At 31.2% G+C, this 21,017-nt stretch overlaps 1 pseudogene; it reads right to left on the reverse strand.

The window, feature by feature from the left end:
- The window catches only part of LOC135958508 (uncharacterized), a 54,677-nt pseudogene extending 38,365 nt beyond the window's left edge, over positions 1-16,312 (reverse strand).
- Between the last annotated feature and the right edge of the window lie 4,705 nt (positions 16,313-21,017).

Consider the following 21,017-nt stretch of genomic DNA (forward strand, 5'->3'; position numbering starts at 1 on the left):
GCATCGTAGTTATATATATTAGTATATTTAATACAAGAATAATCAAATTCGTGTGAGTATATTTGTTGTATTATAAATGTATGTGTGCATAAACTTTGGGTAACCATAGCCAATATTTGTTGTAAATAACCACAGTACAAACTCATACACAAATAAAAAGAACAAAAAAATTATCAGTGGTGAGAATGTACATACGTACATATATATCAATATGTATGTATATATAGATATCTATACATATTTATACAGCTACCAAAACAATGTAAAAAAACTTTTCAAATCTACTTTAACTTATGAAGTGATGCGTGTTGTAAACCACAAAAACAGGTTAAATTTCTATGTACATATAAATGTACATATGTATGGTGTATAGGTAAGTGTTCACCCATACATAACACAGTTTATGAAACAAATTTGTAAAATATACTGGGTCAAGCCATTTTATTTTGACCCAGTTTGGATTTGTACCTGCAATATTTCGCATGACGTATAGTTGATTTATTGCAGCTTTTACCATATTTGGAACAGATAGGACTTGTTCGTTACAAAAATTAAAAAATCAAGATTCTGGCAGTCCTTTTGGAACATTATCTATATTTTTACTTGACTTAAAATTGCAGTTAGCAGAAAAACTTGTTTGTTCCATTCATCAGTCATTTTCAAAACTCTCTCATTACATATTCCGTAGCAAAACTCGCAGATTCAATGTTTTAGTGATTCTAACTGAGGTATGCTAATCTCTAAATTATCAAGATTTTAATTACTTTTTTAGTTTTTTAGTTTTCCTACTGGGCGAGGTTCATATATATGATCGGAAAACTGCTGTATCTTCTGTCAACAGATCAACTTCGATTTAAATTCAAATTTTCAAAGAAAATGACAATAGAAAATCCGAGAAAGGACTGTTAAATCAGCTAGGGAGATTAATTACGGAACCAACCTTTGCACCCTTAAATATTTCTGGAAAAGACAATTAATAAAATTGATCCAGAACTGCTTCCCATCAGTATGGAAATTAAAAATGAAAAGAAAAAAGATATTGAAACCCTTTTATCAAACCACTTTGGGACAAATATTAGAAGCAATAATGTCCTGCAATTTTATGCTATGGTATGGATAATAAAAATAACATTGACGAAATGAACGGAGCGGTGAATGTTAAGGTTTCACCTTATCAGTATACAAATTCATAGGTATACTTCTTTTCTAAAACTTCTAAAAATGTACTTGAATTACTGTTTTACTACTGCTACCATAACTTTAATAAACTAAGTATCAAAATATAGAAAAGCAGAATGATAGAATTTCATTGTGGGCTATAGTGTGCTTCAACTTGTTTGTTTTGAAAATTTGTTGCAAAAATCGTTTGTTCCAAACTTTTATCAATTATTTTTCTATGTTTCAGTTTATTTCAATTTTACAACTTTATGAGTTTTAGTCAAGAATGTAATAACATTCAACTAATTTGGTCCATTTAATCAGCCGCATTTTTCCAAAATTCTTTTTATTTGTAACGAGCGAGTTTTGCATTTCACCTACTCATTTTTACGATGTTTATCTAAAATTAGCGGGATCGGCTTAGTGGGAATGATCCCTCTCATATATTGAAAATAGTTATAACTGAATATCGTGAGAAGTATAATAACACTGTCCAACAAATTAAGACTTTTTGATTGGAACAGAATAGCGACCCTATAATTCTGAAAGGGCATGTTGAGTAGATCATTCTCGTAGAATAAACTTATAGTCCAGCTGGTCCCAATTTTTTTACATTGGGTCAAAGTTTTAATTTTTTGATCGAAGGGAGCATTATACTAACTGAAAAAAATGTTGTAAGTTAATATCTGAGAGAATTCTTGTGGTCAGAGTTTTACTATGGAATTTTATGGGGATTAATTTTGTGGAAAAACTTAACCAGCAGCTCCTCACTTTAGGAGTAAAAGTCCTTTCAAAAAGGACATTTAAGGATTCAAATATTCTTCGAAAATATTTCCGGAAAATTTCAGTGGTGGTCACCTTGGGTCTCATATTTGCAAAAAAAATCACAAAAAATCTATTTATGATCAGAATGAGCTGATATTTAAAAAATGAATAGTCCTAGAAAATATCTATATAATATATGTATACATATAAGTAGATTATCACTTTTAGGGCAAGAGTTATTTAGGTTTATTTATTTTTATTTTATTTTTTAATTTTGTTCGATCTTTTTTTAGTTTTTTAGATATATCGGGCCTACGGTGGTTCGAAATTGTTTTCTAAAATATCATCAATATTTGCGATAAAATTTCGAATACTATACAAAGAACTTGCTAACAGTTATGTCGTCCCTGTAAAAAGTTACAGGCATCAATGTTAAAATGGCCGTACTTTTACGTTTTTTCAAAAACACATTTTGCGTGGAATATATAAAACAATTAAAATTTCAAAAGGGAGCAAGGTTTATGGAGGTCCTGATGAATAAATATAAGCCTTTTGTATAAGTAGTTGGCATTGGAGAAAACCTTTGAACTTGAGGATTAACAGTTTAGTGAAATGAAATAATTTTATGAATCTTTTGGACTTCATTTACCTTAGAAACTAAAAAAATAGAATTTTGGGATTTTCTGTGAACAAAAATTTGAATTGATGTAAAATTTTAACGGTTAAAGATATTACAACAAGATTTGGAAATATTGTAGATCCAAATATCCTTAAAGCAATGGAATTATAATTTTTGACACCTTTTTATTTTCAAATACCAAAATTCCTAATACGGGGAAAATGTGTTCCAAAAACTGAGTTTTTTTATAAAACACACTACTGCGACATTATTTACTTAGTGATAGTAAAATAACTTTGCATGTGTTTAAATAAGATATATTGCTATACAAGCATGGAGACTTTTCGAGGATCGGTGTTTTGCCTTTTTAGAATTTTTTGCTCAAACCAAAAATTTTGCCAAAGTTTGGATAGGTCTCGAGGCAACTAGGTCGACATAAGTGAGCCAAGTTTTACTTTCCACGCTTTTGCATTAGGTCCTCTTTTCGGATCATATATAAATTTTATATCGTCCCGAAGAAAAATTTTTTCTACAAAAGAAAATATATAGGGACATTTTTGGGAAAAAACGAAAAAAACGGCCATTTTTACATGTACCAACTTTGGAAGCGTGTAACTTTTTATAGGGACGATATAACTGTTAATAGGTTTTTTATAGTATTTGAAATTTTATCGCAAATATAGGTAATATTTTAAAAAAACAATTTCGAACCTCTGTGGTCCCGACATATCAAAAAAACTAAAAAAAAAATCGTGCAAAATTAAAATAAAGTAAGAGCTTTATTACAACTTTGGTATCTTAGATGACCACAACTGAAATTTTCCGGCAAACATTTTCGAAGAATATTTAATCCTTAAATGTCCTTTTTGAAAAGATTTTTATTGATTTTCTCGAAAAAATTGTCAAATTTACCCCTAAACATAGGAGCTAGCTGGTAAAGATCTTCCACAAATTCATCCCCATAAAATTATACAATATAATTCTGACAATAAGAATTCTCTTAGACATTAACTTTTTTTTCAGTTAGTATAATTCTCCCTTAGATCAAAAAATGAAAACTTTGACCCACTTTTTTCATGCCAACTGGACTATAAGTTTATTCTACAAAAATGATCTACTCAACATGCCCTTTCAGAATTATAGGGTCGAGTTTGTGCAGATGTTTGTAACGCCCAAAAATATTAGTCTAACACCCACCTTAAAGTATACCAATCGACTTAGAATCACCACCTTAAAGTATACCGATCGACTTAGAATCACTTTCTGAAATCGGTGCATTATTTTACCTAGCCCCCATACAAATGTCCTTCCGAAATTGGACTTTATCGGTCAAAAATGTTTAATTTATAAATATATCTCCACAAATTGCCCTTCAAATAAGTTTTATATATACAAAAGTCATGTCACCAAATTTTTTACGATCGGTTCATAATTAGTCATAGCTCCCATATGACCCGCTTCCGAAAATCACATTAACGTGCATAAATCGCTTAAGAGTGTTGGTATACTCACAAAATTAAACATAGTAAACTTTCATGTAGACATAAATCACACGACCTAATTTCATGGTGATCGGTCCATAATTGGTCATAGCTCCCATATAAGTCCCACTTCCAAAAATCACTCAAAAATATAAATTATTGAAATTTTAAAAGAAAAATGTTTTTCCTCTTTTACTGTGTGTATGGTATTATATGGTCGGGCTTGACCGACCATACTTTCTTAGTTGTTTTTTTATAAAGTCGCAAATTTTTCTCTTAATAAATATTATCAAATCTCATCTGTGTGTCCTCTAATAAGGAACTTCAATGGTGTTCCTTTTTGTTTCTTCAAAATCCAAAAGAATTAAAGAAAATATATTTTTTCATTTAAAATTTTTGGAATTATTTTAGGTACGAATTATTCTGTGTAACACTGTAAATACTTTTCAGGTAATGTACTATGTAGTACGTATTTTAGTAAATATTCTATTTCTATAAGTGTATATAAGTGGATGTTAGAGTTTATAAGATTGTTTTCAACACAATAAATTTTGTAGGTGTATTCCACTCACGAATATGGAAACTGTCAGTAATTCCGCACACGTTTCAACACAAAAAGCATTGAAAACAGCATGTGATTTTGGACCATTCCAGTCAAAGAAACTTTATGATGAGGATGTTCTTGCAAGTATATAGTTTTATTTGATGTTGCTGATGTTGACGATGTAGTACCGTGTTATACGAGTAGCAATAGTAGCAGCAACATCAATAACCATCAGTGTTGCTACTAGCAACATGCATCAACATAAACAGTATTACCACTCTATTTCATAGACTAAAACACAGCGGGAAAATGATACAGTAAAGAGGATTTCCTAAGGGCCTTATTTTGCTGATACAAGGACCTCCAGCCGAATTCCCAAATCTTTTTAATTTAACACGTTGTGTCATTGGGAACCAAGGCCTTCCTTACTCGCTTCTGGTAGCGGGCTGATAGAAGTCCTACTTAAGAAGGATAAAAGAACATGTCGTTGGTGTGCCAAAAGAATTTGTTAATCATCGATTTATAGCGTTCGCCGATGATGGTAATGGTCAGCGAATTCGACAGATTTGGTTTCAACAATATTGATGGTATCAACTGTCAAAGTTCGAAAGTCCTTATTGGAAGCTCTTTATATAAATAAAATACTTCAGGTGAACTTCAAATCATAACATTTTATAAAAGATTAAATTTTTTAGACGATTTTTGTAATAAAGAGCGCAAAATAAATTTTATTATAGAGAAGAAGAATTGCAAATCCAGTCTTGTTTGAATAAATGTTTGTTAGGCTTTGTTTTGAAATCCACTTAGGCATTTTAAGAAGGAAAAGCTAAGTTTTTCTAGAACAACTTCTGAGAGAAGGCAAGTTGCTTAAAAGGCCTGCAAAGTGAGGTCCTAACATTTCCCCCCTGGCTACTTAAGCTAACATATTTAAATTATGTAAATAAATCAGCAGCTGCACAACTTGCTGCAAAAAAAAACATAAAAAAACAAAAGATCAACAGGGTTGTTGATAAAAAATTTATCAAACTCATTGCCCAATGGTAAAAGTTGCTTTTTTTTCTATTTTTTTTTTTTTTGGATTATTTTTCCTTGGTTGAAATTTTCCTCAAAATAATTTGAACAGGTTTCTGCAATTGCTCAACAGATTTTCTATGTGTTTTCCCGTTCCCATATCTTAAAGGCAAAATTTTGTTAATGGACTTTGTACAATCATGGAATAATTTCGCTGATGCTGGCATTTCATTATCCTGTACTTTGATTGAAGAGAGAACAGAATGTTTGTTGAATGGAAATAATGTAGATTGAGATATTTTTTTTGGTTTGGTTGTATATGCAAATTATCAAAGCTAAAGTACAAAATTGATTTTAAATGAGAAAAGTTAGTGGTTGATATCTTAAATATTTGGTATTAGTGGCCATAAGCTTATTTTCAATGTGGTTGTTTTATCAGATAAACTGTTTGTTGAAAGAATGTGTACGAAATTGGAAATCAATTGGAGTATTGATGAAATTAATTTTTATTTATGGGAGGAAAAATTTAGATATTTACAAAATTATCAAAATCATCCAAATAATCCTAAAATTTTTTTTGATTTTAATAAATACTAAATGGGTACTAAAAAAGCAAATTTTAACTGTTGCACCAATTCTATGGCAAAGTAGTAACACACATACGCAATCATTTTTACATAAACTTTTCGGGATGCTTTACTTTAAACGACACTTCTAAATGTGTATTATCATGTCATGTTGAATGCCATTAACAAGTTATACATCTATACCAAAAAACAACACGTATTTTGTTTTTGTAAAAATATTTCCTAGCTGTCAAAGTGGTGGATATAAATAAAAACTTGAAATTTTCTTTCGCGGAGTACAGCAACGCATTTTATTTATATTTTTGCAATATACATATGTAGGATATCAACCGTGGTCGGCACATAGGGGGAACGGACGGAATGGTAAAGGGACAATGACAATGAAACAAACAGTGTATATTACTTTTAGAATTAAGTGAGTCTATAAGAAGCCACGGAGGCTGTAAGAAACTTTTAGTAGTTCTAAGTAAACACTTATAGTGATAAGTTGAAGCTAAGTCTACTTTAATTGAAATAAGTGAATAAAAGTTATATTATAATGAATTAAAATACTAAGAGAGTGCGTTTTAATTCCACATATACATATGTATAATGTTTAATACGATTTACTTATTTTCTGTTCCACTGTTTTAATTTTAAACAATTTTTAAAACAGAAGCGTTATATTTAAATTAAGAAACCAATGTAAACAAACTTTGATAGACAGAAATCAGAAAACATATCGAGCAAAAAATAATCCGCCGGCTTTTTAACGACATCTGTAATAAATTCGCTGTATTAAATAGTATGCAGAACAACTTTTTAATACATATATTGGAAATTTTAAACAGTCAGAACTAAATGAAAAAATAGTTTAATCATATTTATACCTCAATTCTTAAATTGACAAAAAAAGCTAAAAATCGGTTATTCGAATCAGTTTTTGATAGAAAAACCTCAAAACACGGTTTTGAAAATGTTTAAATGTGATTTTTGTTATATGTATGCACTTAAAACATATTTTTGGAGTAATTTGTGTAGATACCTGTATAATATAGACATTTATGACAAAGAAGTTCTATTTCGGGAGGACATTTGTATGGAGGCTAGGTGATATAATGGATGGATTTAAACCTGTTTCAATAGACTTCGTCTTTGGACCGACGAAAACGAATGTACCAAATTATATCGAAAAAGCTTAAAAGTGTCGACTTGTACTATGCGCGCACGCTTTTTCAGCGTCGAAAATTATTTTTTTTGTCGTAGCGGACATTTTTTTCTTCATGCCAAATGCTATCGAAAATTCGATGTACATAGGTACACGTATAATTAATATTGTAATAAATATCTCTCATACGTACTGTCAAATATGAGTTATAAATCTATATATATAAAAGTGAATGTGTGTTTATATGTATGTATATTTATTGGTTTGAAGTCTATAGACGGCTAAACGGCTAACCAGATTTGCTTGAAATTTTGACTGTATGTTGACAATAGAATACTTTTTGTTTTGAATTTTCAAGTGGGCGTGGTACCTCCCATACAAAGTTAATTTTAAATATCAAATATTTTGGAAACTATAATAGCTATAGTCCTCAAATTTAGCATGAGCACTACCACCGTTTGTATAAATATTTGAGGCCAAAATGGGAGTAGAAGCCATAGAGGGAAAGCTATAGCAGCTATCCATATTAATTTCTAGTACAGAAGTGCGCGGACTACCAACAATATTAAGTAAATGTTTAAATTTGTATACTTTTGAAACCCTTATATTTGTAAAAGGCAATGTGTGTTTGTTTGCGTATTTGTAATGACACTCGACCCACAGTAAGGCAAGTAATGAACAGTCTAATCGGAGCGACCTTTATAACTGGGAATTATAACTTCGGAAATGTCATTTGATTTTAATCGATTGCAGTTTCCTACTTGCTTAGTATTTGCAATGACAATTGATAAATCTTCATTTGATTTTCGATTTGCAAAGTTGTTCCAAAAAATATATTTTTCTTAATGGAGCGACATCATTTTCAAAGTGAAAATAAATTTCTTGCAAAATTATTTGTTTAAACGAGTAAATAATAACTTTTTAACTTAATTTAAACTGTTTTTATTTTTAAATTAATAAAATAATATTTATAACAATTAAACTAAGTTTTTTTACATAAATTTCGCAGTCAATTATGATTTGTTTGAAATTTCTTCTTTCTTTAATCCCGCCAGCTAAAACTCAAATGCAAACAATTACTAAAGTTTAGTGCCTTAAAAAAATGAAAATTCATAAGCTTTAATTAGGTTTTTAAGCCCTCAGCAAATGGCGAAGATTTTGATTTTTCAGTTTATTTTACATTGTTTTTATGATATTTTAAAGTTCAAAGTTGCTTAGAAACAGCTTGATTGCACATTTCAGATGTAACATGTTACAAAACTGTTGCAAAACAAAGTTATGATGTTGCTGCTGTCGTTTGTTTCTTTGTTTGTTTGTGTTTTCTTGTTATTGTTATTAACTACATGGTAAATTGTATGTACATGAGTATAAGTGCCACTACATGTTCCCTAAAATATCTAAACACGTGCAACGTACAACTACAGCTAAAGCTACATAGAAATATTTATGTACAAGTAAGAATAACAGCAAAATATTACATAGAAACACAACCTACACTTAAGCATTTTATGAGAACACACACTTAAATAAAGGTTTTTGTATAAATAATAGTATGACTCAAAATCCAAATCTTAACGCAGGAATATGAAGGAAAGCCTTTAGCTTGGCTTTCAAAATAATTGCAAAAATAATTTTCTTTTATAACGTTCAATCATTTCGGATTGAACGTCTTTCAATGTCTCTCATCTTTAATTCACATGGTACCCAATTTCCCAGCTTTTGAATGAATCCTGCTGCTAGCAAACGTTTTAAAATTGCTGCTCCAAATGATTTTGGAAGCTCTTGTTTGTTTGAGTGAGTTTGATGATCAATGTATTCCGTGTCAGAATCACCAATTCTGAACTGAACAAACCATCTCTCGCATGTTGAAACCCATGGAACACATTCACCACATGATTTAGTGAGCAATCGTTGTGCTTCAGCGGCACTTTTTTTAAATTAAATAAGTAAAGCAAAACTTCCCGCATATGACGACATATTTGATGAAAAAAAACCTTGTTGTTTATTTATTGGAAAAATCAATACTTTTTGTTTCTCCTTTGAAATGGCACCAGTCTAATGTACATGCTTTAGATAATTCTACTGAGATTGTTTGCTAAACAAGTTTGAGTTTTCTTTAGAGAAATTGTTGATGTTTGTTTCCTTAAGAATTGTTTTGAATAACAACAAAAAAATATTAAAAATAGATAAACAAGAATTCTAAACAATAAAAATTTATTTTATTTGTGGAATGATTAACGAAACGATTTAATCTCTCCATTAGGTTGTTTAGCTAAATTTAACTCTGTGGTGATTAAAATGAGATTATTTAATGTCTATTATGGTTTAAACGATTTTAAATATTTATAGGTGGTAAATATCAGATAGAGAAATAAGTATTATGTTACTTGTTTTAGGTATCCTCCTAAGGACCAACCCCATTTAAGAATTTGAAACAAAAGACATAGCGAAACTAAATTGTAAAACAGTATTATGATACTCCATGGGCTTAGTTCTAGGTAGCCTTTATTTTCACATATTTTCCATATCATTGATTATCTATAGTTTTGAAAATCGTATTGATATTTAACAGATAATCTAGAATAAAATCTTTAAAGTTATAAAACTTTCTAGTATATCAAACTATAATTTAACTCTTTATCGGTTTAAATTCCCTTACCTAATAATCGTAAAGAGTCTATTATGTTAAATGATTTGCAATAAATGTAACAATATTAAAATCTTTGAATATGTTATGTAATGATTTGGAAATATTACGCATACACATCCAACTTTATCCTTATAAACATATACAGAAGCACACAAGGGTGGCCCCTATTTCGATGGTATTAGATTTTAGATAATCCCAGGGTCTAAAATTACCTAAATCGTCTTTCATTTAGCGATTCCTATCTTTAAATTTAATTAAAACAACAATCTGGAATTTATTATAAAAAAAATAGATTCGAAATGTAAAATCTTCTACAAATCTTCACATTCCCCTCTTGAAATATCCAAATTCCATTTTGGTCAAATTTTTTTGTTCTTCAATCGCCCAACACTACACCGCGATGTCTTGCAATTGTTTCGTGTATAGAGACATCAACTGGGAGTCCGGAACGTTAGGCATTTTTCGTGCCTAACCACGAAAAATTGAAATTTGATTTTGAAATTGATTGTGCAGAGCTCCCATAGTATTTGTCAAGCTTAGCCTTCGAGGTTGTCTGCTATAAATGGCTGTCAAACACAAACTAATTGACCCACCCTTAAATTCTTTGATAAGTAAATAATACGATATAAAATTTATTTATTGGTTGGTTGATTTAAGAGATACATATGGTGCCAAAAAAGTACTAAAACAAAAATTTTGGACTGACTATGTTGAATTGGTCAGACACTTCTCTCTATCTTTTTTATACATATGTATATAGATGTTAGAAATCTTTTTAGAGTAACGCATAAAATCTATTTTTGAAATAGAGTTACTTCATTAAACCTTTCAATATATTTTTTTTGGAAAATATTGATACTTTGACTCAAAACTATAAAGAACAATTTTAGATCATAGGAACATCATAAAGCCAAAAAATGCAAAATAAGGTCCACCCTAATACACTCACTCAAACACATCGAAAATATCCATATTAATTTGGTCTATTGTGTGGGTATAAATTCATGAGTGTAAGTATATCTGTATAGGTATTTTATATGTAAATAGCTTTAGGTTTTATGTGTGTAAATATTTTACCCGAATGTACCCTGCAAGCTAGGAAACTAGTTTCTCTTAGATAAGTGTTAGCAACAAAAATCTATTACTAGTTACTCACCAAATTACTTTGTAGGCTTACAATGTAATACATCCACAGATTAATATCAGTTGTTTGATTTCAGCCACTTAATGTATATAATATAATAATTTTACATTAAGAAAGTAACTACTAATTGTTCATTAAGTTAGCATCAGATCTAACTTAATGAACTATTAGTAGTTAATTACTGAGTAAAATATACTTTTAGGTCTGCAGGGTATACTTATACATATGAACAACACACCTTAAGTAGGTTTCTGTAATCAATGCACACACATTTGTAACGTGACCAATAACTTTTTAATCTTTAAATAACTAAATCACTTTTACTTTTAGGAAAACATTTGCTCTTTTGTGCGATAAAACAAAAATCATGATGGGCAGGTAAATTGATTTTGTTCTACTAGAAAATGTAAATATCCTTACTTTGTCATTTTACTGTTAACACCTTGAACTATTTGTAGATTATTTTGTTCAATTTTATTAAAAGTCAAAATTTAATGAGAAGCTCATTTATATCTTTATCAAAAGTATATACTTACAGTTAATAACAGATTTCCGGATGTATGTTATGAACTCTGCGACCAAATATCGAATATGAACCTTATATAGGTTCATTTTAGTTTGTAAAAAAACATTTATGTTCTTATTCCGTTTGAAGAGGTCTTAAAAAATGTTCCTACTTTCTTCTGAATTAAATAGGGATACCGAAATTTATGATTTATGATTTCAATGAAAAACCTACGGCTTAGGGAATATCATAAAAAATATTATCTTTATCATATAGCGGTCCTAGATGTTGTGAAAGCAATTGATTCAGTATATGGTAGTTTTATCTTTGAAACAATATAATCAGAACTCCACCCGAAGACTACATTAAACGGGTATACACTACATCTAGTATCAACTTCTCAAACGATTAATGGGAGTCAGAGGTGACGAATTGGTCATCTAGACTTCCACAACACCAAGGTGTTCAAAAGTAGCTGGAAATTGCTGCTTCAATCGTGTGGACTCTGCTTAAACAGGTACAAATTTATTTCTGTGTCAACTAGATGACAACGGAAACTGAAACGTTCCGTGGTTATTTGACAGGAAATCAAGATTACAGGTCACTCTATAGAAGTATGATGGTAGGGCCAATCTGAATTTGAAGGCAAATCTTATTTAGAAGTTAATAGATTGTTTTCATTACGAGCCGTGCTGATTTCTCTTCTTTATGATGTACTGACCGTCGGTCACGTCATGATACGTAGTATAAATCAATCGACTGACGATATCTTGCTCGCATTTTTCCATGGTTTTGTGCTAGGGCGACAACCCTAAACAGCAACAGGGTGAACGGAAGAGGTTTTCGGGCTAAAAGCGCCCTATGTTGAACTACAGGTCTTTAGAATTAAGTGATGCGACGACTTTGACTACAAGAAAAGAGATTGAAGTGCAAATATATCTAACGCATTTAGAAGTATAGGCCTATGCTTAATATTACTCTTGTGGAAGAAAGACAACAAATACCAAGGTCTTTGAACAAAACAGAACAAGAAGGTTAACACGGCTAACCCGTACCAGCTATTTACCGAACACAATCCAACTTTAAAGAGATCATATAGGGATTAAAGATGTTCAATGCAGCAGGACGAAGTCTGAGATCAATCTACAAAAAGAACTTTTATCATCTCCCTCTATTATTGTTTTGGCAACAGCTACCAAAGTTTCTGCAAGCTAACCGAGTATCAAGCGACTGCAATAGAGTGAAACGCATGAGTCTGAGGATGAGCTATTGAAACCTTCAACTAGCATGTCATCAATAGCTTAGATACAAGTGGCCATTGCTGATAGTCAACCTGAGTGTAAAATGACGACGGACAGATGGCTTCCCTTGGAAGATCTTGCTGACGATGATTGACGAACTTACATGCAGTGATGATGTTTCCATTTTGAAGGGTGTAAAGGTCATCGGATATGGTAAAGATAAGGCTTTAGGTTTCCTCACAAACTCCATCTGAGGATTTGGCGAACTATGGCCCAAATCTACGATAGAAACTGTTTCCTTGATTCAAGTCCATTTTGGAACCTATAATAGCTAGTGTGGACAAAGTATTGAGAGCTGCTTACATCTTCCTCTACTCGAGTTACTGCAAAAGTTACCAAAGCTTTTGCAAGCATACCGAGTATTCAGCGGCAATGATGTGTCTTAGGCAAAATGGCGAAGACTTCTGATGGGACGTTAAATTATGAACTCACATATAGTGGTTACTTCACTGCGTTCGATGGTGCAAAATATCTGAAGGGTGTCAGGGTCATCGGTGTGGTAATGAAAAGGCCTTAGGTTTCTTCACAAACTGGATCTGAGGAGTTCCTTAACTCTGTGACAAATTCAATGTGGATCCCTTTCGAAAGAGATCATGGATCCTCCACCTTCTCTGGGGGATGAAGCTATATTAGTAGTAATAAAATTTCCTCTTGGTAAGGATTAATGAGAAGTTCTCTGGATCAGAATTGGTTCATAATCTCTTTATCAGCTGTGTTCCTCTGAAAGAGTGATAAAGTACGTGATGGATCAAATTGAAAAAATATTGCCCCAGAGAAATGTAGCGATGAATCGATGAATCTAAATGACCTGAGAGTGATGCATATAAAAATACAGAACTCCGAGGCCTCAACGCATTACTTGGTATATTTCTTGAAGAAGCAAGTTATATACTTGGCAGTTATCCAAGAACTCTGGCTTGTAAATAGTAAAGTTCGTGAATTATGGACAAGAAATAATGGGTTCCATTCTCCAACCCTCGAATTTAATGTTAGAAACTGTATTTTGGCTCGGACAATTTGAATATTGAAGCGCTTGAGGGAAGGTTTACCAACCTTGATAATACCATTACTATATGAACACTGCTACGCGGATGACTTTCTCCCACATGCCGTTCAATTCTTGGTAAACTGGTGCAGCACAAGAACACTGGTCTCATCTTTGGGTGCCCCATGACACTGTGCTGGAATGCATTACTATAGGAACGAAAAAAATTTGGCAGTTTTATAAAAATTGGGTAACTAGATTTGATTTTCCCAAAAGTGGTGAGTCAAAAGTCTGATGATTGCGGATACGATTAACGCCAAAGCCTCTGGGTGTTTTAGGAGACAAGCAAAAAGGCTTCGCAGTATGAGTCTATTAAAGAAAAAGTAACATTATATGTAGAAGCTGGAATATAAACAACCATAATTCATCAAATACATAATATTATGTACAGTAGCTGTTATATCATAAATAATTGTTTAATTTTTCTTAGTATTATTATTAAAAATCATATCTAATTGAGTGATCTCTTCCAAATAAAATAATAATTGGGTCATAATACTCAGCAATTCGACTTTAACACATGTATCTCTTAACATACATAAACTAAATTTAGTTTTACTCATAATAAACAGTAAATAATCCTGTTCAGCTTATAATTTAAACTCTCCTTATGATTTTCTAAGAACGAAAGCAAAAAATCAAATCATATACATTTTGCTAAATGTTTTTTTTTTTATTTTTTGTCTACATTTGTGAAACGAGGGTTTAATCTTACAAAAGCATGTTACATCATGCGATTGTTATTATTTGTTATGGAAGTAAACAATGTTAAAAAGCAAATTGATATTGAGTAGTAAGTACCATTCTTCCAAACCATACAACTACTATTATTTCTATCAATTTCATTTTTCTATTCTTCTTATAAAATTTTTTGTTGCCTCAAACAGATGTCTATTTATCATTGTTCGTTAAAAATGTAGATGAGTGATATTGTGTTAAATGGTAATGGGTGAATTCGTGGAAAGTGACGTGGATATGAGATTGGCAGACATGTGTATGCATGTACAATAAAAAAGATTGTCAAAACCATTCCTTCGTTTTGATAAAATTCTAGGAACTATGGTAGGATAAGTAGTTAAAAGGGTATTGTTTGGTAGTGTGAAGGATGCAAGCTGAATTGCTGTGAAACATTTTAATGAATATATTGCCTTAGTTACTTCTTACATTAAAAAAAATGGACACTTTATATCAGTATATTCATTTACAGATGCTCTGCTTTTGCTTTCTTCGTTGTTTTTAAAAAAATTCCCTGCAACAATTGAAATAAATAAAAGACTTACTGTTTTGCCTTGCAAATCATTGACGCGACAATGCAGGTAAACATTTGCTACCAGTTGTGTGCTCACATTTACGGTTGCAATTGGATCGGCAAAGAAGGGAAATGGTTCATGTGTGGTTGTTTCCGTTATCTCTAATTCCTCATCTTCCGGTGTGTCTGTGAAGGGTGATGAGAATTCTTGCCAAAAGTTCTTCGGAAATGTATCAAAAGGATCACCAGCCCGTGGTCGTTTCACTAGAATTGGATTAAAATCAAATAAAGAGTAAATTAAATTTTAAAATTTAATATAAGTATTAAACGTTAATTAAATGGAAATTATTAATTAAAATTAAATGCCATTTTCATGTTTGTTTAAGTTATTTATCAATTCACACAATTTTCTTATTTATTCATACATGTACACAAGCAACTAACAGCCCTGCAGTTTTAGGTACAACATCCGAACTAAAGATTTTTTTCATGGACCAGTACACTGGGGATGACCCCTACTCATGCAAAGTATTGTGTCGGAATTAGGAAAATATGTTATGGGAGGAAGGGAAGAGGGGGTAGTGTTTGTGGACATGGGATTTGAACATTCCTATGTTCCACATACCTACAGTACGGCTAAAGACTGGCCAGTCGACCACATTGAGACGTGCTCTTGATGAAAAATGTGCATTACATAAAAATCTGGGGGTATCCCTAATTTTATCAGAACATATTCCAATCTAAATAGTACCAACAGAACAGTAAAACGCTGCCCACATTGAAAATTCCAAAAATTAGTCCTCTCTTCTAAAATTTGGAAAATACGGCCATGAAGATGGGAGTCACAATGAAACAGTTTTCTCTTTGTAATTATTTCAAGACGTGTCGATTAAGTTACATGACATAAAGAAAAAGTAGTAGCTACAAGGCAAACATTATCACTACCAAAACTTAAGGAAACATTCATATAACCACTCACAATTTAATAGTTGAAGTTTGTGTTTGTTGAAACATAAATAAATATACTTACAGGGTGCTGAACAGGATACAAAATGCTGGATTGCTGAACAAACAATGGCAAATATCCAAATTGTTTTTGATTCCATATCTAAATTATAGAGAGAGAGAGAGAGAGAGAGAAAGAAAGATAAAATTAGAAACATATTCGATTTTATATTGTTATAACTATATTTATAATGTATGCATTATTTTAGATAATTGGAACAATTTAATTAATTGAAATGTACACAAATTGTGGAATAGAAAAACGTTTTACTAAAAACACTTTCACATCGACATATAAATAAACAATATATATTAAATACGAGGTCAGCGTTAGAAAGTAGTGGTTATGATTTGTTAATAATGATTTGTTTTTAATAACATATGTGTCATTTGGAAGGGTAAATATCTGTAATTTATTCTCATTTTGTTATTGAACATTATAGTGTAAACAATAAAGCTTTGTTTGCTTCCAAAATGTCGAATTTTATACCAACGAATCGTCATATGAGGAAGTTTTTATTTACTTCTTAAGTTTGAAAAAAGTGACGCTGAAGCACACTGATTACTCACAGTGAATGTGACACGGAAGACAAAGATTTCCCAGGCCAACCAACCAAGTTTTAATGCCAAGAATTGGAGTCATTACTCCACGAGGATTGTTGTAAAACTCAACAGGAGCTTTCAAAATCTTTGGGAGCTACTCAAGCAGCAATTTCAAAATGTTTGCGACCAGCTCGATTCAATCAAAAGCAGGAAAATTGGGTACCATACTACAGACTTGGGCGTTGCCAATTACTTTTCAATTACCAATTACATTACATGTAATTGGTAATTGAAAAATACCAATTACTAGCAATTAGTAATTGAAATTTGCCAATTACAAATCCAATTACATTTTGTAATTGGCAACCAACAAATACCAATTACAATTACAAGTAATTGGTAATTGGCTTTTATCAATTACTGTAATTAGTAATTGGTATATGGTAATTACCAATTACATATAATTGGTAATTGGTAAAGTAATTGCAAGTAATTGATAAAAAAGTAATTCTAATTACATGAAAGGTAATTACATTTAATTTTTTTTCTAAATTTCTAAACAACATTAAATGTGCTACAAAATAACACTTTTTATCAGAACTTGAAAATCGGCCTAATGGGGGTTGTAGGCCTAGGTGAGGACATACTAAAACCGTTTTAAAAGATTTTGAAACCCCCTCAAAACTTTGAGTTATTTTGAAGAAAACTGTTTAGGTTAGATCCTAGTACTTTAGTACCTAGAGGCAAAGAATTAAGCTTTCATAAAATGTATATTTTTTTCGTAATTTTTCAAATTCAACAATAGCACAGGCAACAAAATCGCAAAGCCTCAATTAAGTAAATAAAGTAATAAATCTATACTTTATAGACTAATGTTTGATGACTTGACTGACTCCAATTGATATATTTTGGGTCACGTATGTGCTATTTGTCACTTAAGTGCCTCTAAGTAATCTAAGTAATGCATTCGTCTCTAAGTAATACAAACGTGGGACATTCACGTGTTAAAATAACTAGTCACGTAGCTAGTTACGTAACTAGCTGTCACTCTAAATTATAGGTAAAATCACTAGTATCTGTATGAAGTTACAAAATCGTTCGATAACGAAATCTCTTAAAAATTGAAATTGCAAATTGTAATGAAACAACATAACTCTAAACTTTGATAAAAAATTATAATTTTCAATTGCTCATAGAAATGAAGAAGTTAGTCGACAACATTTGGAGCTATTTCTATAACAAATTCGACAAAAAATGTTGCCCATTGACGACAAAAAATTCAATTTTTATTAAAAACTTGGATAATATGCACATAAATATGCATTTTGAACTTTAATATAATTAAATATGCATTATTAATAAAATATGCACTAGCAAATCAATGCCATTTTACAGCAAAATGTGCGATTCTAATATATAATTAGTCTACATTTTATTTGGACGTTCGAGAAGAAACATGCATTTACATATTAATAACATTTACATATTAATAACATAACATATTTGGTTTCTATTAATTTTTTTTTTATTTTTTGTATATTGTGTAATGTACGAGTTATTTAATAATTACATTGTTGGTAATAAATACTTTAAAAGTAATCATTACACATTTTTATCAATTACTCTCAATTTCAATTAATTTTTACCCATTACATGTAATTTGTATTTGCCAATAACCCAATACCAATTACATGTAATTACCAATTATATGTAATTGGTAATTGGCATTCAGCAATTACAAATTACATTTAATTGGTAATTGGCATTTGCCAATTACAAATTACTTATAATTGGTAATTGGTTATTGCCAATTACCAATTACACGTAATTGGTCCTGTAATTAATTACAAAATGTATTTGGTAGTGCCCAAGTCTGCCATACGAATTGAAGCCGAGAGACCTTCAAAGACGATTTTGAATTTCGGAAATGATGTGTGAACTCTATAAAAGAAAATAATTTTTCACCAAATCATTACTTGCGTTGAAATGAACCGACGCAACATTTTTTGGAAATAAATCTGGTATTTCTAAACGGTTGGTCCGACCGGGACTTGGGCGTAGCCAAGGACTATTCGAGTTTAAATTATTACAATAGGCCCTATAACTGAATCAGGGGCGACCCTATGGGGGCTCAAATTAGGGTACCTTCGACATGTACAATTTTTAAACTCGTGCAATTTTTTTTGTTTCCTATCGGATTTCAAAGATTTTTATATTTTTGGAAAGCTCTCGGCTAGCTCATGAAAACACATGTTTGCGTGTGCTATATATTTCTTATAATTTTTGAGTTTCAGGCATATCCAAATTTAAATTTTAAAATTTTGCCAAACCTTGGTCTGCTTTTTTAAAAATATAGGTCGTAATTTTAGACCGAATAGCCTCGCATTTTTCTGTTAGTTAGACAGCTAAATTACGTATAACATACAAAAGATTTCAGAGCAATATCAATTATGGATTCAAAAATAAATGCTGTTTATTGGCCAAAAAGGCTACTTAACGCTCTTTTTTATTAAAAATACACTTTTTTTAAGAACATATAACAATTTTATATTTTTCTCTAAGGTATCTTTACGAAGAACATTGTGGTATAAAAAACATGTCCCACTTTTCAAAGATGTCGCCCCTACACCCTTCGGAATGTGACCTATTTTTTTATCAAAATTTCAACTTTGTGCCATATGTTCTAAAATCCCAAAGCTGGGATCAGAAAACGGAAAGCAGCTTCTGAAACTCTGATATGTTTCCTATTTATTCTAAAAGTATTTTCCCAGCACCGAAGGAAATGTGGACCCTATGGGCAACATAGTAAAAAATACCATTTTTGGGATTTTCGCTTAAATTTTTAGGAATTGATGGATTCCCTTTCACCTTTTGACAAGTTTTTTTCCACTTTCTTATTTAGAATGACAAATTTAAAAAGTGTTGAAAATTTCATTGAGTTTTGTTAATAAATAAAGATTTTATTACATATTACATATTTATTGAGTTTCTGAAACTAAAATATGTATAAAAATTTTAATAGGAATGCAAATATTAGGACCAATTTGATCCACATTTATCCGAACTAATTTTTTTTATTTAGGTAAGTTAATTTTTGGTCTTAAAAAAAATTTCAATTCAATATCTCAATTAAATTAAAAAATATGCCACTTTAAAACTCCGTGCTTCAAAAATATTGCACTTGGACTTAACTTCGTTTGAAGCGAGCATAGAGCCCACGCATGAAACCGTAATATTCCATTACGACAACGCTCGACCACATATCGCAATACCTGTTAAAAGTATTTAGAATGAAGTGGTTGGGAAGTTTTGCCTTACCCGCTTTATAGGCCAGACCGTGCCCCGTCCAACTACTATTTGTTTCGATCGATGCGGAACTCTCTATGAAATACTCTTCACTATTTAACAGAGTATCCTATATTGACATGATTCAGGTGTGATCTCAGTTCCATACGACCAGTAGGACCTATCACAAAATTTTTATTTAATTTTCGAAATCGCTCCATACTCGTTTCATTGGAGTTTCAATATAACGATCTTCCCCCTGACTAGTCGTCCCTCTGGCAAGTGTACTCTGCCAGTGATTGACGTGTTTATTAGATGCAATCTTCCTGAGAACAACATTTAACTTATTTTTTCAACGTCGACGGAATCTAGGAAGGAGCCTTTACTGTATGGCTCATCTACCTTTTCATTTGCCATGATTGCCGTACTGTGTCCTGATAAACTCCCAAAGAAGAAAATAGTATATTACTATTTTTCTGATCACACATCAAAACGATCCATTTAGGTCAGTCACAGATGCTGGTGAACCATTTTGGGGAAGGGGAGGGAGGTTGTTACATAAAGTAAAATTTATTTTACATTTTTCTATTTTTCTTTTATCATATTTTGTATTAAAACTTTTCGGGTTTTTCGCCTTCCTTTACGCATAAGAGATACAATTGGAAACCAATCTAATTACTATTCCATATAGAGTATTTGAGTCTGAAATTATCAAGCTGGAGTTATTAACTTCAAATGAAATTATATGAGCTGCCCCATGCAATAAGCCAATCGATTTAAGTTGCTGGGTGTAAATATCGACAATCTAGAGAATTTGTTGTGCAAAGAGATAACAGATTCGAATGATTTTATAGAAGGCATAACAAAAGTTTTGTTGCTTTAACAAAAATTCTGCTTTATAAACGGACTTTCTGTTGATAGAGCCGAAAAATTCTATGTGTGCAACCGAATCGTTCGACTGGCAACAAATTCGGTTGC

The sequence above is a fragment of the Calliphora vicina genome, chromosome 4 (assembly GCF_958450345.1).
Source record: "Calliphora vicina chromosome 4, idCalVici1.1, whole genome shotgun sequence".
Lineage (NCBI taxonomy): Eukaryota > Metazoa > Arthropoda > Insecta > Diptera > Calliphoridae > Calliphora > Calliphora vicina.